Source organism: Physeter macrocephalus, chromosome 7 (genome assembly GCF_002837175.3).
Source record: "Physeter macrocephalus isolate SW-GA chromosome 7, ASM283717v5, whole genome shotgun sequence".
NCBI classification, from domain to species: Eukaryota; Metazoa; Chordata; class Mammalia; order Artiodactyla; family Physeteridae; genus Physeter; species Physeter macrocephalus.
The window spans coordinates 137,857,733-137,882,777 of NC_041220.1; the positions used below are offsets into that span (position 1 = coordinate 137,857,733).

Consider the following 25,045-nt stretch of genomic DNA (forward strand, 5'->3'; position numbering starts at 1 on the left):
GGTAGAAATGCTTTTTTACTTACATAAAATTATGTCAATCTATATCATATGTTTTATTATCTCAATTATGTAAAAATTAAAACAACGGACAGAAATTTAACATAGTGTACATATTTGTTTCTCAAAAAATGGTTTACATTCTTTTCTTCATATAATTGTGTGCATTTTCTAAAACATTAAATAGCACAGATTGGGAAAGAGCATTACCACTTTCACTAAAGTTAAAAACAAGACTATTAAACTGACACAGAAGTTCTGCAGAAGCTAGATTTAGAAAAGATAATTACCTATCCAGCCATGCTACAATGACAATCTTGAAAAATTTACATTTTTGCCTTCTCCTGTTTCATTCCTTCTCCCCTTTCATCTTAATAGCAAATTCAAAATGAGAGAATTGACTCATTTAGATTAAAAGAGTGTTTGAAAAAAAGATGTAAAGTTTCTATAAATACTAGACTGAGCAATTATCGTGCTAAACAAAGCTAAACACGGAGTTTAGGTGAATGTTAGTGCATGAGACAAATGTTAGGCAAGACAGTCAGTGTTTTGATTATAATAAGTATTAATATGTGGTAGGGAAAATCTCCCATCCTATTTCCTTCAAATGAGTTACTCAGTCTTGCTTGACATTCTCCAAGTCTTTTTATTTTTTCAACTCTTGAAAGGTCCTTTCATTATTTCTTTATCTGTATTCCTAGTGCCTAGCCACAGTGTCAAGAACTGTGAAGTATCTGAGATTGTATCTTGTTTGCATGCTTATAAGTTAGCCTGCCGTATTTCCTAGATGCAGCCAGAAGACATGAGAATCCTGAGTCAGACAAAGAACTTTATTAGTTGTTGCACCACCTGCCATATGAACTTCATGTTTGCCCTGTCTCCCCAGGGGGCTCCCATGAGGGTGATACAGGTGGACATAGAAGGATACGGTTCAAGAAGTGCTTTTATGTCCCAGCTGAGAAACCTTAAGCTTAGAAAACCAGTTTTTCGTAATGGATCACAACCACACCTTCCCAATATTTGTCTCAAAGAGAGGTGTATCCTTCATTTTACAACACACAAACAAACCAGCTCTCTGTTCTATATGGAAGCACTATCTCTATATTCCAAGGGTGTTTGCTATACAAATATCCTTGAAATGATAGTCCAGAACAAAAAGTTGTCAGTGTATCTTATTGCCAGATGTTCAGAAATGAGAGAAATGCATAGAGAATTCCTTCCCAACATTAAAAACCATGTCTTCATAATTTATATGAATGAAGGAATAAATAATTTAATCATTGGTTATAGCTAATGACATTTATAAAAATTGATTTAAACATATGTGCAGTTTAGCTTTTTTGGAGAATTCTCATAAATATGCTATTTAAATTCAAACAAGAATTTGGCACCCTGTATATCTGAATGGTTAGTATATTTACAATCATTTTTGGACATGTTGCAAAAAGGATTTCTTAGAGCAAAAGTGTCTGACATGATTGTGTATCTATTAATGATATAAACCTGATACATCATTTCTTTTTGTTTTGTTTTTGGGTTTTTTTGTTTTGTTTTTTGCGGTACGCGGGCCTCTCACTGCTGTGGCCTCTCCCGTTGCGGAGCACGGGCTCCGGACGCGCAGGCTCAGCGGCCACGGCTCGCGGGCCCAGCCGCTCCGCGGCACGTGGGATCCTCCCGGACCGCGGCACGAACCCACGTCCCCTGCATCGGCAGGCGGACTCTCAACCACTGCGCCACCAGGGAAGCCCCTCGTTTCTTTTTTTATGCAATTAGTCACAAGCTGCGAAATCAATACTCCATCCATCTGTGAAAATTATACATGAAGTGTATTTTTCAATAAGCAATTAAATATTTACTGAAAGTACATGAGTAAACGCTAAATGATGACATGCATAAAATATAAAAACTAAATGAATGGTGAAGAAGATAAATTTCTATAGTGCTTTTGGGTGATCTGTGCTTATGTGGATGCTTGTTTGTTTGTTTGTTTACTTAACACTGTCTTCCTGTTAAGTCTGCTCATTTCACTGATCGGGCAGTGAGTCCCTCACTGACTAGGCTAGTATAATTCATGTCCAGTCTTTTTAGCACTACCAAGCCCTGGTGGTCTCTCCGGTCTGTGATAGAGCACTCACCTGAAGCTAATGGAATCACTACTAATCCTCTCAATTTCAGTCACATCCTCCATTTGATCCCCGTCTAGACTGTATATCTCATAACCTATGCTGTGTAATCACCCTCTTCTTACTACAGAAACCCCATGGCAGGTTCATTAATTCTTACATCTCGGTGATATTCTGTATCCAGGACTGGGGAGCGACTGGGAAATTCTGGGACTTTTTTGTATTTTACTGGAATTGGTCTGCCTGAGACATGAAGTGCTTTAATTGATCAAACTACCAAATTTACCCTGCTTTTCCTAAAGTTGGTGTATCAAACACTGTAATCGGGCTTCCCTGGCGGCGCAGTGGTTGGGAGTCCGCCTGCCGATGCAGGGGACGCGGGTTCGCGCCCCGGTCCGGGAAGATCCCACGTGCCGCGGAGCGGCTGGGCCCGTGAGCCGTGGCCGCTGAGCCTGCGCGTCCGGAGCCTGTGCTCCGCAACGGGAGAGGCCACAACAGTGAGAGAGAGGCCCGCTTACCACAAAAAAACAAAAACAACACTGTAATCTATGTCCCGGAGTCTTAAGAGGTGGAGACAGAGCATGATTTTTTTTTTGACTTTTATTGATATCATCTGGGATTTTTCTCTCTTTCCTACCATGTTTCAATCCACTAAGCACAGAGAATGGGAAGATTGAGGACTGCTTTCTTGTGTCCACTCTCTTAACTCTTCTAGCAGAAAGGTTCTAAGTTCCTTTAAGTAACCAAGTCTAGTTTTTAAGGCCCTTGACTCTCTAGGGACTCAGACAAATGAACTCTGAGACGCAAATGTGTTTAGCTGGTTGTAAGTAGTTACTTTCCTCTTGAGGGATTAATACCATTTATTCAACGGTGTTGAACAAGGATATTGCCAAATATTTCAAAAGCGTTTTAAAGTTTATCCAGTTATATTAATGTAACATTTAAATTTTAAGTTACTTTATCATATCATTTGAGACTTAGCAATGGTAATTTCTTTTATAGGTCGTACGTTTGCATTTCACCATAAATTGGCATTACCTAAGAGAGTAACACAAACAAGGAGATGATTTGTTTTAATTTGCTGAGTTTTAGAGTTGAACCTTCTCAAAATTATTATACACTCAGGAATTTATAAATCTTTGTGTAAAATAGAAAGTTATTAAAACTTTATGAAATATCTTTGTCATGTAATGATGATTTAATTAATATGGTTGTAGAGAATTATTTAAAATAAATGTTTTCCTCATCTAAAAAGGCTGCTATTTAATTTTTACAATCACCCTCACCTCATTAAGAAAGCTAATATACTAAATTGGTACAATGTGTTTTAATATGTACTTGTAAAAATCTCAATGCACTGGACCAGGTGATTCACTGGAAATGGTAAGCACTGAGGGCATTATTCCATTATTATAAGGGTTTCCAATTTTGACATTAAAAATTAAATAACTGATTGTTTATTATAGTCAGCAGGGATCTCCTTTAGTTAATGTCTTAGTGGGAAATACTAGAAAATAGTTGTATATTATAATCAGAGAATGAACTGAAAACTGCCTGTTTCTATATAAACTCAACTTTGTTCTGCTGAGATGTGGGGCAAAGAAATAAAAAATGGAAAATTCTTATAATAGAAGGAAAATTCTTGCAAAAGCCATTTTGAAATTTGCTGTACTTGAATTGAGACACCTGTGAAAGTTTAAAAACTCATTTGGTCATGAGTTGAAATGTCTTGCGGCCTGTACTTCACTTTGGAAGAAAAAATGTTTTAAGAAATTGTATTTGTTTTTTAGTGTATATGTATCTCATCCTCTTACGCTCATTCTAAAGCACCAAATGCAATTTAAGTACAACGAATCGTCTCTCACCATGTCAAAAATCCAACTATAGTGATTGATATGCTGTATCAACTAAATTGAAAAATCTTAGACATGTAATCCTCTTAGATATAACTTTGGTTAGTTAACAATAGAAAATATTTGCATTTTTTAATGTATTCCACACCTTCAAAAAGGGTTAGAATCACAACTGCACATCTAAATAAAATATCTAAAGGTGAACACTCATAGAATCAATGAACACATTAAAAAAAAATAGATCATCACCAGCATGGCAGAAGTTCCCTTCTTGCCAATGCCATTGGGGCTAGGTGGACAAAGTTAGTATCTTGCCCTTCAACAAAAAGGGAATCCTGGTAAATTTTGTACACTGGGGGCCCAAAATTCGTCACCAAAGGATTAAGGGTACACTTGAAATGAACCTGCTTTCGTAAGGACTTAAAACCTAGTTTTAAGTCACTTCAACCCTTAAGATGGAATAAAGGTATAAAAAGGCTTTTTAAAAAAAATTATTTCTAGTTACTTAAAATACAGGCTTTTCCAAATTGTTTGTCTATTGATGTAAACCCAGATAAATATTTTCCAAATAAATATTATTTTAAAAGTAATTCTAACATTTCATCCTTGTCTGTATCTATAATAGCAAAACAAAAATTCATAAATGCCCATCAGTGGAGAAACGTTAAATAAGTCATGCTTAATTAAACTTTTTAATACTATGCAAGTAACTTCTAAAATCTACATTCAACAGGCTGAAGGACTTTCCATAATGTATTAGGTAAGAAAAAGCAGTTGCAGTGTAATACTGTCGTCCCTTGGTACCTTCCAGGGGATTGGTTCCAGAACAGCACCCCAAATCCCCCCACTCTCCCAAACACCAAAATCCGATGACATTCAAATTTCTCATATAAAATGAGGTAGTATTTGCCCATAACCTAGCACATCTTCCCACATACTTCCCACAAATCATTTCTAGATTATTTATAATCCCTAATACAATGTAAATACTATGCAAATAGTTGTAAATGCAATGTAAGTGCTATATAAATTGTTGCCTGTGCAAAGTTTTGCTTTTTGAAACTTTCAAATTTTTTTCTCCCCTGAATAATTTTCATCGCAGTTGGTTGAATCCTCAGATGCAGAACCTGCAGATATGAAGAGCTGACTACATATCTGTAGGTTCACAATGTCTTACTTGCATTTCAAAACCTCTCCCCTACAAAGTTCTGAAAACTGAATTTTTTCCAGCAATGTAATTTGTTGTAAACTCATTTGGTGATGAAACACAACCTGAACTGATATGTTTCTTCCTAATATTGTTTTGCTTTATTTAGTGTAGATTTCCATACGCTTTACTGCAGACATATTGATGTGTTTGATTAAGGGACTCTGCACAAATCCTGATCATTACTTGCATCACACCACCCTCCTGAAATCTGAATAAAGTTCTTAATCCTGAAACACATCTAGTCCCAAGGTTTCCAGATACACAATTGTGGACCTGAAATATGATTCCTTTATATTTTATAAAACAACCAATAATCCAAAAATATGTATTTCAAAATATTTCGTGCATATATGTATAAAAATAGAAAATTATATAAATAGATATATACCATGTTAACATTATTTGCTGTTAAAATTATTTACTTCAGGAATGTTGGAAAGGAGATAGGTAAGTTAGAGTTTTACATTCTAATTGATAAATATTGCATTATTTCATTAGTTACGGTATCTTATATAAATTTTGTAACTTCAGTGTTTTAAATAATAACTTACATGACAACCATTTTCCTTACTATATATTTGATTGAAACAAACAGAATATTTACTTCCATGAGCCCTCAAAGTTCTGCTAAATCTTGTTCTCAATCTTGTGCCTTCCTTGAAAACTTCTTGCAGTAAATTCTACCTGACTTTCTTTCTTTCTGGCCTCCCTCAGCCATATTTTGGGTCAATTCCTTTCCAACCAGAAACCTGTTCTCTAATCTCATCTTCCAGAGCTGTCAGTTGTTTATTTCAAAATCCTAATTTGTTATATAAAGTATTTAAGTTTTCTTAGTTGAATCCCCACCCATCCATATTATACCTGAGGAGTCATACATTTTATATTAAAAATGAAGCTTAAATATGTTCTCCTGGTCTACTTCTCCTGGAATATTTTTATAACTATCAATCAGAAAAAAATATTCTGCATACACATGTATATAAGTTGGATAAGAAAGAAGGAATATAATAAACCATGAGAAACATGTCTCAACTTCATTGCACCATAGCAAGAATTATAATAAATCATAGTAATAGAAGGAGCACAGTAATGGAATGCAATTGAAGCTCACACGACACTACTAATACTATGTAAATATATTTTAAATATGTGTAATTTTTATACTTATTCATATATCAATACTTATGTACTCACATACATCGTTTACATATATGTAAATCTCATAAATTACATATATCTGAAACATTCAAATAGTAGTTTTATTATTGAGTAATCATGTTTTTTAAATTAAACTAGAACTTTAGAAAACTCAGGTTTAAAAATGTATATTTACTATTCTAAATAATGAGATTAGTCATAGTTGTATAGTTGCCTCATGATTATTTTATATTTTACGTATAAATTTTATTACATAAACACTTATTTGTTAATATTTTAGGTTACTGAAATCTATTGGATGAGTCCTTTTAATCCCCAACATTTGTAAGAGAAGATTTTAAAAACCAGGGGAACCCACTGGAGTGTCTTATGTTTGTGAAAATAACTATAATGTGCTGACTGGGAGAGAAAAATAGCTGATCACTTGATACAAAGACAAGTTCTTCATCATCTTTGACTTCAATCTATGGTAATGTACTCAATTATTAGAATTCAAATAATACTCATTTAAATTAAGTGAATAAAGCAAATTTTAATGCCAAACACAATTTTTGGATTATTTAAGTTTCTGGTTTATTTAGTTGTTACTCCCTTCTATTAATGTAGAAAAACTTAGATTATTCTATGATTTCTTATTTGAATACTGAATGTGGTATTAAATAGCTGGATAAAGTCTTTGAAATACATTTTGGAAAACCTTTTCCTTTGGAATCAGATTAACTGTAATTTGAATCTGTTTAAAGAATGCCATTAGGGAAACTGTGTATTGTTATAAATGTACATGGATATTTAATTTTTAGTTTTTGTATTAAACACCTAAGCATCCTCTAGGCTTGATCCACAAAGATATCTCCTGGAATATTTAGTATTTTATTAGTGGAAATCAGATTAAATGCTTTATTTTAAATCACGAAGGCCAGATTAAAGTTACTGTTGGCAGCTTTACACAAACCATAAATAGATTAATGTTCTCTGATGGTTAGACAGTCCTACCTACAGCAGCAAAACCCTCTAATGAAACACCTGTTGCCTAAAAAAATAGAATCCACCAGGAGGCATGCTCAAATGGAGTTTTCCACAATGCCTTAATACAAAAATGTATTAAATGTAGTCTTAATTTCCTCAATGATGGACATGCATTTATTTTTAACTGAGTAACTGCCTGGACCAGAATTATTCATTTATTTGTCTTATTTGTGATAACCCCTTAAAGAAGCATTAATATGCAGTTTTTATGACTTGAGTTTAGAAATGTTATGTATCTGAACTAAATGACAGTAACAATTGTCACACACAGTGGCCGTATATCAAGGAATTGCACTAGCATTAGGTAGAACAGCAGGTCCATTTGTTCAAATGCTCACTGAACATATGAGTGATTTTCTCTAACAAGGTCCCCAGGGAACCAACTTGCATCCATCACTGTCTGCATTCTAACTGGAAGATAACTATTTTAAACTCCTGCTAAAATATGTGATGTTTTAGGATTGAAATCAAGTATATGTCAGGAGCCAGAGAGAAATATACTGTTGGAATGCATACCAGATAAAATTTGATAGAAACCAGTAACTGCTGATCTAATCGGATCTTCATTTTTGTTCTTATGTTTAATGTATTATAAATATATAGTGATTAAAAAACAAGAAACAAAAGTCAATAGCATTATTCCTCTCAGGAAATCAGACACTTTGGTTTTCCTCAAACGTGTATATACAATTACAATTTTTAAGGTTCAAATAGATATAAAACACACACATAATACAATATGTTAAGACTTAGTATTTTACTGAATTAATTGATTTCTTCAACAGAGTGTTTTCTTTCATGGGGCTTACACTCTAGATAAGAGGAAAACCTTTAACTGGTAAATATTATGGCAGCCACACCCTACAGTGACCCCTAGTGATTCAGTTTTGTAAAATCCTCTCCCTTTGAATGTGGGAGGCATCTGTGATTTGTGTCTAAAGCAATAGACTATGACAAAGATGACGATAGATCACATTTGATTAGGTTGTATTATGTGAAAATTAATGTCGGCATACCAGAACACGAGAGGTTTTCTTTGCTGGCTTTAAAGAAGCAAACTGTCATGTTATGAACTAACCATGGAGAAGGTGGAGAGTGCCACATGGTAGGGGACTGCCATCTGACTCTAGAACCTGAGCAGCCTCAGGTTCAAGAATTTGGGGACCAGAGGATCCATGGAAAACTTGAGATAGCAAATGCATGTTCTTTAAGCCCTTGAGTTTGTGTAGCTTGTTATTGAGCACAAAAAATCTAATGCAATATAGATTTATTCATTCAGAATTAATATTGTAAATTGGCTTGAGCATCTTGGAGTGGCATTAATGTTCTGCCAGTTTGGCTATAAATCTTGGACTAAATATTTGATGTCAGTCTATGAGGATGAATTGTCAGGACTTCCTTGAATAATGTAAAGGAAGAAGTCCAAAGATTTAGGGAGATGGGCATGTCGAATGTTTAAATTGCTCAGCCATTTCTTAACCATACAAGTCTGAGAGGTACAGCTGGACACTTCCTTCATCAGGGTATTGATAGATGTGTAGTTGAGCATTCTTGGAAAGCTCTGTGATGGCAGCCTTCAAAGTAGATTATGGCAGGGGATATTGACATGGAAACTGGGTGCTCTTGCTTCAATGAGATTACTGGGATTCAAGTAGTACAGAGGTTGGTGGTGATGCTTAACATTCACAGATAATGTGGACTCATTACCACAATAAATCAATGAGAAATGAGTAAATAAAGTATATTGATGGATGGGCAATTTATTAAGAAATCGCTTGGCATATTTTGATGGATAAATTCTAGGTCTGATGAGCAGAAACCTAATGTGACTTGATGTAGAAGGAATTTATGGCTTCTTAATTGTTTCAGATGCAAGTCTGTTTACATTCTCAGAATCCCTCAATAAAAGGAAAGCTTAGTCTCTTCTGCAATGCAGTCAGTAGTCTGTACTCTGACTCTTTCCCCAAGCTTCCCTAAAAGTACTTATAGCCATTTAACATTGGAGAAAATGGAATGAAATACTTTATTGGAATTAATAGATACTGGCTTTGAAGTGATACTAGTCTCTAGTGATTAACATGTCACCACAATCCAGCAACCACAACAGTGGATTATGATATGATAAAGGTGTTTTGATAATCCATTGTTGTATAACTCCAAAATATAGTGGCTTACAACAGCAACGATCATTAACCTTATTTTATTCACAAATCTTCAATTTCGGCAAGACCCAGAATTATGTCTTGTCTCTGCTTCATGTAGCATCAGTGTGACAAGTTATATAGCTCTACTTGGGCTGGAATAGCCACTTCCAAGATTAGTCACTCACAAGGCTGGTAAATTGGTGCTGGCTTTCAACTAGGAGCTTATGTTGGGAAATCTTCCTTAGGTCTCCATACCTTGCTATGTGAGTCTCTCCACAGGGTTTCTTGGGCTTCCTCACAGTGTGATGGCTGGGTTCCATGACCTAATATTATAAAATTACTTAGGAGGAGACAGAGACCAATCTATCAACAGTGGATAGAGAGAGATTGCAGACCTATCCTTGACTGATTTCCCAAGTGTCAGAATTCTATAAGATTAGCAATGAGTAATAACTGATAGGATCCCTACCTTATTCTTTTGAACAATTAGTTTGGAATGATGAGTTAAGTGAAAACAATCTCAATTTCTGCTTCCTCTACCTCCAAGCCAAAATGGTAAGCAAAATAGGGGTATAACATCGGAAGAAGAATTACAGAGATTATCGTCACAATACAAGACTATTTGCAGGGACTATATCCTCGTTTTATAGTTTACTGCTTTGGGTATTGAAAAAGAAAATTGTGTCGTAGAGAATACTGTGTAGTATTTAAATCACAAATAAATACTGGAATTCAAGAATAGTTTGCATTCAACAGCTGGGATCTAGAAAATATACAAATGGAAAATACTTTCTGTCTTAGTTCATTCAGGCTGCTATAACAAAATATCACAGACTGGATAGCTTAAAACAATACAGATTTATTTCTTACAGTTCTGGCAGCTGGAAAGTCCAAGATCAGGGTGCTAACAAGGTCACATTTTGGTGAGAGCCATCTTCTTGGTTCGTAATCACACCTTCTTGCTGTGTCCTCACATGTGGACAGGACCAGGATCTCTCTTAAATGCACTAAACCCATTCATGAGGGCTCCACCATCATGACCTAAATGCCTCCCAAAGGGCCCACCTTCTGATACTACCACATTGGGTTTAGGATTTCAACATATGAATTTTGGAGGTACACAAACATTCAGACCACAGCACTTGCTAAACGAAATCTAAGGTTTACAGAATAAAAGTTTATGTAAAACTATCATGTAAATATCAGAAGCACATGTTAGCATAATGGAATTAATTATTTAATTCAGAAATAGTTATTGCTTGCATCCATTGTGTTAGAAATACTGTAGAGAGCAAGAGAGAAAAAGTGTTTGCCCTCAAGGAGTTTTGCTTGTAATTGGGAAGGTAAAAAATAAAGAAATATTAATTGCTAGATATTGCATATTCTACCTGGCATCATATTTTTAAAACAAAATTTTCTAATTAAGGCGCTTATATTCCTTTAGGTCTTTTAAGATGGGAGGCAATGGAATAACATAAGAAATGCTCCTCAGAGTATTTTAACACGAAATAAATACCTGTTCTACATGTGATTGGTTCAGAAATAAAATTTTATGGCTTGTCGATATTAAGTGTTTTTCTTAAAACACAGTGACATGTGTTACATACAGGTTTCCTTGATGATATGCATTTGCTTTTACGTGAATAATGGTTGCAGTGGAACAGGCCAGAGGGCACAGGCTTGTATTTCAGGAGGCCAGAGATAGAAAAAAAATGAAGAGGCTAATCAAAGATATCCTTTAGCTATACGGTAGCTGACACCACTGTGTTAAAGGCTGCAGAATAAAACCTTTTTTGAACATGTGGGTATAATTTAATGATACAGAATAGCACTATTCTGTTCAGCAGAGTTCTTCTGAACAGAAGCTAACAGATTATCAGAGGTTATCAGTTCTGTGACTACATTATTAAAATAATGTCATAAATAGGACTAATTCTTATTGTTTTATTTCACATCCACTATTATACAATTAAAACGAGCATAAATACTAATATGTTTATTTTTATCCTTTCCAAAATTCCTTTTTTTGTTTAAACATTTAAGTATACATAAAAGGTTTTCTTTTCTATAGGAGGATAATTTTGAAACAATTTTGGTATGTAAGGAAGTAAAATGTATAATAACAAATATCTTACTTAGTACTTCAGTGGATTGTTTTTCCATATATATTTAAATTAACATGCTTTTTTTCCATACCTATCCTTTAAACATTCATAATAACCATGTAAATGCTATTGAATGAGCAAAAATATGAATTTTAAACAATTTTTATCCACACAGGAAAAATTTAAATTATATTCCTACTTACCACTGCTTGCATACAAATCTTCCAACATATCTTGCATTCCTCCTCACTTTGAAAATAAAGAAAAAGTGAATTACAATTATTATAGTAACTACTTTTCTTATATTTAAATGCAGAATTCCGAATTAATGACAAGGCCTCAGATTGGTTAGCTGACATAATGTGCAGAAGTATAGAATGAAAAATCTGCAGCATAATTACTGGCAGTTGAATAATGAATAATTTGTGCACGCTCAAATAAGTCCATTAATGTAACACATAAATTAATGAACATTTATGAGCAATTAATATTCTGAAAGTTAGTGGAACTGGATAAATTATCTTCCCTAAGGTAGAGCTATTTACATGCTCTGACCAGGTCAACTACTCCTGTCTTCATAGCTTTTATTTTTCTAATAAATATAATTTTTATATTTTTAAATCACAAATGAACTTAGTGTCCATAAATTGAGATATTATATTTTTGTTTGAAACCACAGGCTGTCATCTGTATTTAGTATATCTCTGTTACCCATTAGACTAAACTAACTTTAGGTTTCCTTATCAATGATCCTTAATATCCCCAGGGAAAATAATCAGATTCTCAAGATAATATATTTTTGTTTAAAAAAATACCATCTCAAGGAATTTATACCCTGAGTTGGAGCAATAGCAAAGTAAAATATGAAAAAACTTTGTTGCTTCAACTCACTCTGTAATTTCTTTGAGACAGACTTTTTAAACAATAATATTATTATTAAGTTTCAGAATCTAATTACACCTTATTTGACAACCCTTAATTTTTATGGTTTATCATAATCATGTTTTAGAATAAAAATTTGGATCAGGGAAAACATTCTTGGAATTAGTCTGATTCAATTTTAAATAGTGTTCAACAACATTTTTAACTATGTCATCATATGTGAATTTAGGTGAATAGCCCTCCAGAGGACAATTTTATTGATTTCGATTATTTCTAGTAAACTTTATAAAATTCCACCACATTGTAGACTTTATAGGATTTCAAATAAAGGTTTTAAAAGAGATTGGTTCCACTCTTTGATTAAACATGACATAATCTCTATGTAATAGGTTTTATTTCTTTAAAACCAATGATTAATCTCACTTCAAGAGCCATATGAGTTGTATTACCAAAACTACAAATTTATTGGAAATACTTTATTATACATTTTTCCATTATCATCTAGTAGTAGCAAAGTTTCTTCTACTATGAAATGAAAGGCATTGGACACACCACAAGATTTTTGTCTAAATTTCAAATTAAAATTTCAGAAAAGTCTCAGTTGAAAAAAATTAGGAAGATCAATATATCATGAATAAAGTCATGCTTTAGGAGAAAATAAATTTAATATTTATTTAAGAATATATGATTTCCCCTTGCTTTGTTCTGGTAACAGAGGCACACACACACACACACAATATATATAGATGGTTTTCATGAGTTGACATTTGTTGATGGAGTTGGGGGGAAGTGGGTAGTAGAGACGTGATAAAATCTATAACATGGAATAACTATTTAATACATCGAGGCCACATATGTTTTAGGCACTGAAACATAATATGGAGTAAATTGATTTTGGAAATAAGAAATAAAACAGGAGACATTTGGGTACAGAAATTAACACAGAACAATTCCTAAAGAGATGAATTATTGGTTGGCCCAAAAGTTCCTTTTGTTTTTAAGTAGGAATATAAGACACATTTTTCATTTTCACCAAGAACTTTATTGAACAATGTATTCATCGTTTTGTTCCACTACATTCTGCCATTTTTCAGGCAACTTCATAATTCTATCTCCCCAAAACTTTTTATCTTTTTGAGCAGAGAACTATTTCTTTTTACCGTCTTCCAGGGAATCAAAATTTTTTCCATTAGGAGAATTTTGTAAAGACCAAAATGAATGGAAATCCAAAGATGCAATGTCTGATGAATACAGTGGATGAATCAGAACTTCGAGCCAAGCTATAACAGTTTTTGCCTGGTCGTCAAAGAAACATGTGGTCTTGCCTCATCCAGATGGAAGATTATGCGTTTTCTGTTGACTAATTCCGGATGCTTTTCATCAAGTGCAGCATTCAGTTGGTCTAATTGGGAGCAGTACTTGTTGGAATTAATCATTTGGTTTTCTGGAAGGAGCTCATAATAGAGGACACCCTTCCAATCCCACCGTATACACATCACCTTCTTTGGATGAAGACCAGCTTTTGGTGTGTTTGGTGGTGGTTCATTTCTCTTGCCCCACGATCTCTTCTGTTCCACATTACTGTACAGTATCTACTTTTCATCGCCTGTCACAATTTGTTTTAAAAATGGAACATTTTTGTTACATTTAAGTAGAGAATTGCATGTGGAAATACGGTCAAGAAGGGTTTTTTGCTTAACTTATATGGAACCCAAACATCAAAGTGATTAACATAACCAAGCTGGTGCAAATGATTTTCAACCCTTGATTTGGATATTTTGAGTATGTTGGCTATCTCCCACGTGGTATAACGTTGATTGTTCTCAGTTAATGTCTCAATTTGATCACTATCAACTTCAACTGGTCTACCCGACCATGGAACATCATCCAGTGAGAAGTCTGCATCACGAAATATCGCAAACCACTTTTGACACGTTTGATCAGTCACAGCACCTTCTCCATATACTGCACAAATCTTTTTTGCGTTTCAGTTACATTTTTACCTTTCTTGAAATAATAAAGCATAATATGCTGAAAATGTTGCTTTTTTTCTTCCATCTTCAATACTAAAATGGCTACACAAAAATTCACCAATTTTGATGTTTTTCTTTAAATACACGTGGATATGACAGCTGTCACAATACAGTCTAACAAAATTGTTTCAAATGAAGTTAAAGACAACTAAGCACTACCAGAGCCATCTTACGGGAAAACCGAACAGAACGAAATTTTTGGCCGACCCAGTATTATTTATGATGCTTGTTTTTGTTGACTCCCTGCTGGCTGAATGGGTAAAGTGTACAAAAGGACATAGAACATAAAGATGAAGGGCAGGTAATAATAAGAATCAAGGCAACAGCAAAGAAATTTGAGTGGTATAGGAGGTAGCTAAAGTGGACTGACTAGAAGATAATACTTTTCTTCAAGAATTGTAAAAAAGGAAATTGGGGAGATAGTTTGCAAAGAACTCTAGATATTTTATAATGATGATGATGATGATGATAAAAGCTGGCTCTTGTTCTGTATTGATGCCATATAGAGCAAAGATTTTGAACCCATACTCAATACATACATGATGAACAAGACAAATAGCATTTGAGAATTTGGAAAACATGATTGAGATAATCGGATATAAAGTAAGTTTGTAGCATTGTTATGACACTGAGCAAAGAAAGGAGAAGAAAAGGGTAATATCTAACTCAGAAAATGAGGTAACAAGAGTAAAAGAAAGCCAAATAAATGAGAAAAGGAAAGTTTTTTAACACTATATGTGCTAATCGAATATTTCAGACTTTTTGAATGTAGGAGGAAACACAGATGAAAAATAATAAATCAGGGCATCTCAAGTCCACTGCTATCACTTCAATATCGATATCAATACAAGGGTTTTTGGAGTGAAAGAGTAACATGATTATAATTGTCATAAACTATTATACATAAATATGGAAAATATGAAGAATCTCTGAAAGTAATGTTCATAATGGAACAGGACTCACAAAATGAAATGAAAGCACTTTAGAATTAGATTTCTCTTAAACATACTAAGGAAAAGAAAAAAAAAACTTTTAAAGTCCACCTCAGTGCTTGAAAGCAGAAATCCAAACATCATAGAAAATTCTCTGCAGCTTGTCAAATCAGCCTCCATAAAAGAACATGGCCTCCTGGAGAGCATGAGGACATTTATAGTTATTAAAATACGTCTGAGGTAATAGACTGGGTAGATTTGTCCTTCCCAGCTAGCTTATAACCTAAAAGCTTCCAAAAAATCCTGAATAACAATATCATCAATCTTGTGGGTATGAGCTACTGAATTCCAGTGTATATCATATCAACAGAAAGACAGCAGAATACGTGGCTGTCAGGTTAGCAGTATTTAGTGAGGGACAGGAACATAAATCCTCAACAGGAAATTATAGACCAAAAAGTTGGGAAAATTAATTAAAGGCATATATATTTTTTTCATTTAAAGTATATATACATATATATTTATACTCATATAAACACATATATCCTTTTATGAGTTTATCTCATATGACATACAATACTAAATATTTTCAACTTCACTAAAAATTTTTATCAGATTATTCTGTAAGATTACATAATCTATATATAAACATTCACATTTGAAAAAAATATCTGTCATATCTCTTTCATAATAGCTTGATATAAATATAATCATCAGTTACTTTTCTAGATTTTTACTAGGTCCTCTGGGGAATACAAATTAGGTATCACAGACATTTATGAGCTATAATACTGTATCTGTATGCTATAAATGACAGAATATTCTACATGGGTAACAAGTTATAATAGTTAAACAGGAATGTAACATTAATCAATTGGCTTTGAAATATCTTATTTTCCATGAGATAATGATGAATGTATTTATTTATTTTGCCTCCAATAGAAGAAAACACTCTGATTTTAAAGTGCTCATGTAATTATGATATTAAGCTCATCCAGATAATCTTCCTTTCTTAAAGTCAACTCTTCTTTTAATGTCACATAATCACAGAAGTGATATCATATCCGGAGGTTCACCCACACTCAAAAAGGGTAGATTTTACAATATTCTTGTTCATTGGGGGTCATTTTAGAATTCTGCCTACCAAAGTCACATCATCATTAATTAAATCTTTTAAGATAATGTGATGTCTGTAGTCAAGTGTCTGGCTACTGAAGGAGTGCCCTCAACATCTGTAGATAATTTGCAATGCAGATAATTTATGCATTGATAAACATGCTTTGTGTGAAATGTGTGTTCTCTCTCTGCACCAAAACTAGCAAAAGTAACATGACGCCTGAGACAAAACCACTGAGGTCAGGACATTTTTAAGCATTTATCTAACACAATTATTGGAATATAATTTATCTTAAAATATATTAATGCATTTATTATTGCTATGGAGTGGGAGTTTGGAGATTTCCCGTGTAGATCCAGCTTTCCTGTTTTTTTTAATTTCTATAATATGCTTTTTTTTTAATATAAATTTATTTATTTTTGGCTGCATTGGGTCTCTGTTGCTTCTCACAGGCTTTCTTTAGCTGCGCCGGGCAGAGGCTGCTCTTCGTTGCAGTGTGTGGGCTTCTTATTGCAGTGGCTTCTCTTGTTGCAGAGCACAGGCTCTAGCCACGTGGGCTTCAGTAGTTGTGGCATGTGGGCTCTGGAGCACAGGTTTAGTAGTTGTGGCACACGGGTTTAGTTGCTTCATGGCATGTGGGATCTTCCTGGACCAGGTCTCAAACCCGTGTCCCCTGCATTGGCAGGCAGATTCTTAACCACTGTGCCACCAGGGAAGCCCAGTATAATAAGCTTATTTTTTAAATAGAGATACTAGGTTATGCCTTTTAGGTACTTTAAAAAACATACATCTTTGTAATTGTGTTGCCCTCCCATATACACTCCCCCTTTTAGATCCTTAGCAAGTTCAGATGGTAGGGTTCATCTTTGCCTTTGTTCCTCTACTGAGAACTCCACAATTCGGCATTTGTTGATATAACTGATTTTTATAAGCACAGACATAATTGACATTTTTACCAAAATCAATGACAAAAATTTTTGAAAAGGCTGTAATTATTTAGAAATGACAAAACACAGAAAAACTACTATTTGGAGAGTTAAGGAGATTTACTAGCCTATTTATTAATATATCCTAATTATAATAACCAAATTTGAAGAGCACATATTTAAAATAGAACACATAAAATATTATATTTTAAATATTTTATTTATAATGCTTTAAATATTTAAAATAAAAAATATTAAAATATTTTCACATTTGTGAAAAGCCTTTTGGAACAGACTATAATATTGTAATATTTTTCTTTATGGCCCGGGGAACCTGCTGAGCCCCCAGGCTGGTCCTCCACCCTACAAAGCCCCCTCCAGGCTGCGTGGGCCCTGGGGGCATAGGAGGGAGGCTGAGGAGATCTGGAGAGGCAGGTGGGAGGGGACCTCCAGGACCAGAGGAACAAGAGAGGAGCGGAGGGCATTTGCCCTGCCCACTCGAGCCCAGGAAGACTGCTGGGCTCCCAGGTGGGGTCCCTCAGTCTCTGAGACCAGAGGTGGGAGGCATGCCTGGGCGCCTTCTGTTCTGTTGAGCATAAGCCGCACCCCCAAACCTCCCAGGGCCTTTTCCAGCCCTGTGGATCCTAAGCATAGGCCCCACCCACTGCCCAAACCTCACCCTGCCTAGGCTGCACTCTACAGCCAAGGTCTTTTCTACCTTTTTTTTTTTTCCTCCTCCTCTTTTTTACTATGGTGGTTCTGTTTTACCTTTTGGTTGTTGTTTCATCTATATTTTTACTTTTATATTTTTTCTAACATATCTGTTATTTTCCTAGTCTAATTTTATTTTTTACTTTGTAATTGTTCTTCATTTTTCTTTGTTTTCATTTTTTTTTTTTCCATCCACGCAGCTTGCAGGATCTTGGTTCATGGGCTGGGGGTCAGGCCAAAGCTCCTGTGGTGGGAGCTCCGAGTCCGAACTGCAGGAGCTTTGGCCTGAGAAAATGTTTGAAGAGATTATAGTGGAAAACTTCCCTAACATGGGAAAGGAAATGTCACCCAAGTCCAGGAAGCACAGAGAGTCCCATACAGGATAAACCCTAGGAGAAACACACTAAGACACATATTAATCAAACTATTAAAAATTAAATTCAAAGAAAAAATATTAAAAGCAGCAAGGGAAAAAAAAATAACATACAAAGGAATCCCCGTAAGGTTATCAGCTGATTTTTCAGCAGAAATTCTGCAGGCCAGAAGGGAGTGACAGGATACACTTAAAGAGATGAAGGAGAAACACCTACAACTAAGATTACTCTACCCCGCAAGGATTTCATTCAGATTAGATGGAGAAGTCAAAAGCTTCTCAGAAAAGCAAAACCTAAGAGAATCCAGCACCACCAATCAAGCTTTACAAGAAATGCTAAGGAAACTTCAAAAGGCGGAAAACACAAGAGAAGAAAAAGACCTACAAAAACAAACCCAAAACAATTAAGAAAATGGTAATAGGAACATACATATTGCTAATAACCTTGAATGTAAATGGATTAAATGCCCCAACCAAAAGACACAGACTGGCTGAATGGATATAAAAACAGGACCCATATATATGCTGTCTACAAGAGACCCACTTCAGACCTAGGGAAACATACAGACTGAAAGTGAAGGGATGGAAAAAGATATTCCATGCAAATGGAAATCAAAAGAAAGCTGGAGTAGCAATGAAACACAAGCTTTTAATGACACAATAGACCAGATAGATCTAATTGATATTTATAGAACATTCCACCCAAAAGTGGCAGAATACACTTTCTTCTCAAGTGCACATGGAACATCCTCCAGGATACATCACATCTTGGGTCACAAATCAAGCCTTGGAAAATTTAAGAAAGTTGAAATTATATCAAGCATCTTTAAGGACTACAAGTTATGAGATTGGAAATCAATTACAGGAAAAAAAAAACTGTAAAGAACACAAATACATGGAGGCTAAACAGTGCACTACTAAATAACCAAGAGATCACTGAAGAAATCAAAGAATAAATTTTAAAATACATAGAAACAAATGACAATGAAACCCCGACAACCCAAAACCTATGGGACGTGGCAAAAGCAGTTCTAAGAGGGAAGGTTATAGCAGTTCCATCTCACCTCAAGAAACAAGAGAAATCTCAAATAAACAATCTAACCCTACACTTAAACCAATGAGGGAAAGAAGAACAAAGAAAACCCAAAGTCAGTAGAAGGAAAGAAATCATAAAGATCAGAGCAGAAATAAATGAGATAGAAATGAAGAAAACAATAGCAAAATTCAATAAAACTAAAAGCTTGTTCTTTGAGAAGATAAGCAAAATTGACAAACCCTTAGCCAGACTCAAGAAAAAAAGGGAGAGGATGCAAATCAATAAAATTAGAAATGAAAACGGAGAAATCACACTGACACGGCAGAAATACAAAGGATTATAAGAGACTACTACAAACAGCTATATGCCAAAAAAATGGAGAACCACGAAGAAATGGACAAATTCTTAGAAAGGTACATTTTCCAAGACTGAACCAAGAAAAATTAGAAAATATAAACAGACCTATAACAAGTAATGAAATTGAAACTGTAATTAAAAACCTTCCACAAACCAAAGTCCAGGACCAGATGGCTTCACAGGCGAATTCTATCAAACATTTAGCGAAGAACTAACACTGATCCTTCTCAAACTCTTCCAAAAAATTGCAGAGGAAAGAACACACCCAAATTCATTCTACGAAGCCACCATCACCCTGATACCAAAACAAGAAAAAGATATCCTCCCAAAAGAAAATTATAGACCAATATCACTGATGAACATAGATGCAAAAATCTTGAAGAAAATACTAGCAAACAGAATTTAACAACATATTAAAAGGATCATACACCATAACCAAGTGGGATTTATCACAGGGATGCATGGATTCTTCAAATATGCAAATCAATCAATGTGATACACCAAATTAACAAAAGGAATAAAAACCATATGATCATATCAATAGATGCAGAAAAAGCTTTTGACAAAATTCAACACCTATTTATGATAAAAAATCTCCAGAAAATGGGCATAGAGGGAACCTACTTCAACATAATAATGGCTATATATGACAAACCCACAGCAAACATACTCAATGGTGAAAAACTGAAAGCATTTCCACTATGATCAGGAACAAGACAAGGATGTCCACTCTCACCACTCTTATTCAACATAGTTTTGGAAGTCCTAGCCACGGCAATCAGAGAAGAAAAAGAAATAAAAGGAATACAAATTGGGAAAGAAGAAGAAAAACGGTCACTGTTTACAGATGACATGATACTATACATAGAAAATCCTAAAGATGCCACCAGAAAACTACTAAAGCTAATTTGGTAAGGTTGCAGGATAGAAAATTAATGCACAGAAATCTCTGGCATTCCTATACACTAACAATGAAAAATCAGAAAGAGAAATCATGGAGGCAATCGCATTTACCATCGCAATAAAAAGAATGAAATACCTAGGAATAAACCTACCTAAGGAGATGAAAGACTTGTACTCACAAAACTATAAAACACTGTTGAAAGAAATCAAAGATGGCATAAACAGATGAAGAAATATACCATGTTCTTGGTTTGGAAGAATCAATACTGTGAAAATGACTATACTACCCAAAGCAGAAAGAAAAACAGAGTGGGAGGAATCAGGCTCCCCGACTTCAATCTATCCTACAAAGCTACAATAATCAAGACACTATGGTACTGGCACAAAAACAGAAATATAGCTGCGGTCCGGGAAGCTCCCACGTGCTGCAGAGCAGCTAGGCCCGTGAGCCATGGCCTCTGAGCCTGTGCTTCCGGAGCCTGTGCTCTGCAACGGGAGAGGCCACAACAGTGAGAAGCCTGCGTACCACAAAACAAACAAACAAACAAACTACCAATGGCATTCTTCACAGAATTAGAACAAAAAATTTTACAATTCATATGGAAACACAAAAGACCCTGAATAGCCAAAGCAACCTTGAGAAAGAAAAACAGAGTGGGAGGAATCAGGCTCCCCGACTTCAATCTATCCTACAAAGCTACAATAATCAAGACACTATGGTACTGGCACAAAAACAGAAATATAGATCAATGGAACAGGATAGAAAGCCCAGAGATAAACCCACACACATATGGTCACCTAATTTATGACAAAGGAGGCAAGAACATACAATGGAGAAAAGACAGCTTCTTCAATAAGTGGTGCTGGGAAAACTTGACAGCTACATGTAGAAGAATGCAATTAGAACACTACCTAACACCATACACCAAAATAAACTCCAAAGGGATTAAAGACCTAAATGTAAGGCCAGACACTATCAAACTCTTAGAGGAAAACATAGGAAAAACACTCTTTGACATAAACCACAGTAAGATCTTTTGTGACCCGCCTCCTAGAGTAATGGAAACAAAACAAAAATAAACAAATGGGACCTAATGAAACTTAAAAGCTTTTGTACAGCAAAGGAAACCATAAACAAGATGAAAAGGCAACCCTCAGAATGGGAGAAAATATTTGCAAATGAAACAATGGACAAAGGATTAATCTCCAAAATATACAAACAGCTCATGGAGCTCAATATCAAAACGAACAACCCAATCAAAAAATGGGCGGATGACCTAAATAGACATTTCACCAAAGAAGACGTACAGATGGCCAAGAGGCACATGAAAGGATGCTCAAAATAACTAATTATTAGAGAAGTGCAAATCAAAACTACAATGAGGTATCACCTCACACTGGTCAGAATGGCCATTATCAAAAAATCTAGAAACAATAAATGCTGGAAAGGGTGTGGTGAAAAGGGAACTCTCCTACACTGTTGGTGGGAATGTAAATTGATACAACCACTATGGAAAACAGTATGGAGGTTCCTTATAAAACTACAAATAGCACTACCATATGACCCAGCAATACCCCTACTGGGCATATACCCTGAGAAAATCATAATTCAAAAAGAGGCATGTACCACAATAGTCCAGCACTATTTACAATAGCCAGGACATGGAAGCAACCTAAGTGTCCATCAACAGATGAATGGATAAAGAAGATGTGGCACATATATACAATGGAATATTACTCAGCCATAAAAAGAAACAAAATTGAGTTGTTTGTAGTGAGCTGGATGGACCCTAGAGTCTGTCATACAGAGTGAAGTTAGTAAGAAAATGAAGAACAAATACCATATGCTAACACATACTTATGGAATCTAAAAAAAAAAAAAAATGGTACTGATGAACCTAATGGCAGGGCAGGAATAAAGAGGTAGGCATAGAGAATGGACTTGAGGACATGGTGGGTGGGAGGGGGAAGCTGGGGCTAAGTGAGAGTAGCATCGACATATATACACTACTGAATGTAAAATAGTTAGCTAGTGGGAAACAGCAGCATAGCACAGGGAGATCAGCTCTGTGCTTTGCGATGACCTAGAGGGGTGGGATAGGGAGAGTTGGAAGGAGGCTCAGAGGGAGGGGATATGGGGACATGTGCATACATAGAGCTGATTCACTTTGTTGTACAACAGAAACTAACAGAGTATTGTGAAACAATTATACTCCAATAAAGATCTACTAAAAAGAAAGAATAGTTTCTATAGGTAACGTATGTTTAAAAGAAATTTAACTAATGTTTGTCTCATTAAACAAAGAAAGGATTTAAATATGACAATTTTTAAAGTAAATTATTTCCTAAAAACTACTAGACACCCTCCATTTACAAATATGATTTATAATTATTGACCCTGTGTTATTGCTTCATTCTTCTATTCTGGATATATCCCTTAAAATAATTTGAAATATATTCTGAAACAAAGTTTTAGACATATGATAATTTTCTTTATTTTTTATGAATCAAAGCTAGAAAAACGGTACCTTGCTCTTCAAAATGTCACCTTCCTGAAAAGTAACATGAACATGGCAGAATGCCAGAATTGTCAGAACACTGAACAGAGCAGATAAATGATATCAAATAATAGTGAATAATTATTGAAGAGGAAAGAAAGGTTGTCTTTCTTCTCATAAGGATAGTCTGGTGATTTGAAATCCTCCTATTATTTTCAACAGAATATTGCAATGACCAGCCATTCAAAATCTGACCTATTAGAGAATGGACTTGAGGCCATGGGGAGGGGGAAGGGTAAGCTGGGATGAAGTCTAGTTATAAAGCAGAAACTAACACACCATTGTAAAGCAATTATACTCCAAAAAAGATGTTAAAAAAAAGTGAAAGAAATACATCAACATATTGTAAAACAATTTCAATTCAAAAGGAAAATTTTTTAAAGTTACAAAGATACAGATGTGCTGTATCAATTTTAACGAGGCATCTGTACTCATTACTCTGATATTTATGAAAGTATTTTCATTCATATTTTCACACATACACACAGAGGGATGATGTTTCACTAAAGATTCTCATTGTCCCACTGTAGCATCTGTTAATGCATGAAAATTACAATGTGCTCTACTCAATAAACTCCTTGATTTATAATTATTTGACTTTAAATGAAACATGAGCAATCCTAGTTAATAGTGTTTATACTTATATTTATTTTAATGAACTACAATAAAATAAAGGTAAGCACAGCATATTATATATTATATGATTTTCCTTTATTTTGAGAAATACAAAGAACACTTAGGAAATCAAGTCTGTATTTGTAGCTGTGAATCAATTTTTCTAATGCAGCATATCTTGGATACAAACTAACTTGTTTTCAAGGAAAATTAAACAAGACTTAATAAGCTTTATTGTCTACTGCCAAGTTTTTTTAAATCGTGATTAATAAAAGTGAGAAGAAAGTATATCTGATGGTAACTAAATCAACATATATGGAATTGATTGTGGTGCGGTTGGGATGTGTGCATGTGTGTAATGTGTGTATTTCGTAATTAGGTCCAAGATTTTTAATTTATAACTAAGGAATTTCAACTGATACAAATGGATAAAGGAAAACTTGACCCTTTTCAGGAAGCTGTTATAAGGAAATAGCACATCTTTTTTTATCAGAGGACCTCTTAACTCTCCTACATTCTCAAGAAATTTTTTTAGAGTGCCTCTTTCAGTACCTGGAAGTAGAACAGGCTATCTGAATATTTAAACTTGTGATCACTCTTAATGAGAAATGAGTTCTACAAGTTTACCATCACCATGGAAATTTGCTTAACTACCACTGAGAGATATTTGTTCTGGATTTGTGGATAACAGAACCCCCATTTTACTACGTGAAGTGATTGCATAGCAAAATACAGGATTGTGCACACATGGAATTTAAATAATAAAACAGACAAAATATAATGACTTTCATATTCCTGGTCAGTAGCAGGAGCCGCTTTTCAGTTAAGATTCAGTCAAACAGTTGCTTTCTCATACACTGGAAATGCTCATAATCTTACTCTGTAATTCATCATGGGGAAAACCCAGAAGCACAGAGGAGACATAGTTACATAGCCAAGCTGACCCTACAAAAAAATAAAATCTAAAACTCAAATAGTAAGAGCTT

At 34.7% G+C, this 25,045-nt stretch overlaps 1 long non-coding RNA gene across 1 annotated transcript in view; it reads left to right on the forward strand.

Moving 5' to 3' along the window:
• The first annotated feature begins 6,759 nt into the window (after nt 1–6,759).
• LOC114486536 (uncharacterized) overlaps nt 6,760–25,045 on the forward strand; it is a 169,349-nt gene continuing 151,063 nt past the window's right edge. The window contains exon 1 of the long non-coding RNA XR_003680398.1: nt 6,760–6,810. This is a non-coding gene — a long non-coding RNA (uncharacterized lncRNA). The remainder of the gene's footprint in view (nt 6,811–25,045) is intronic.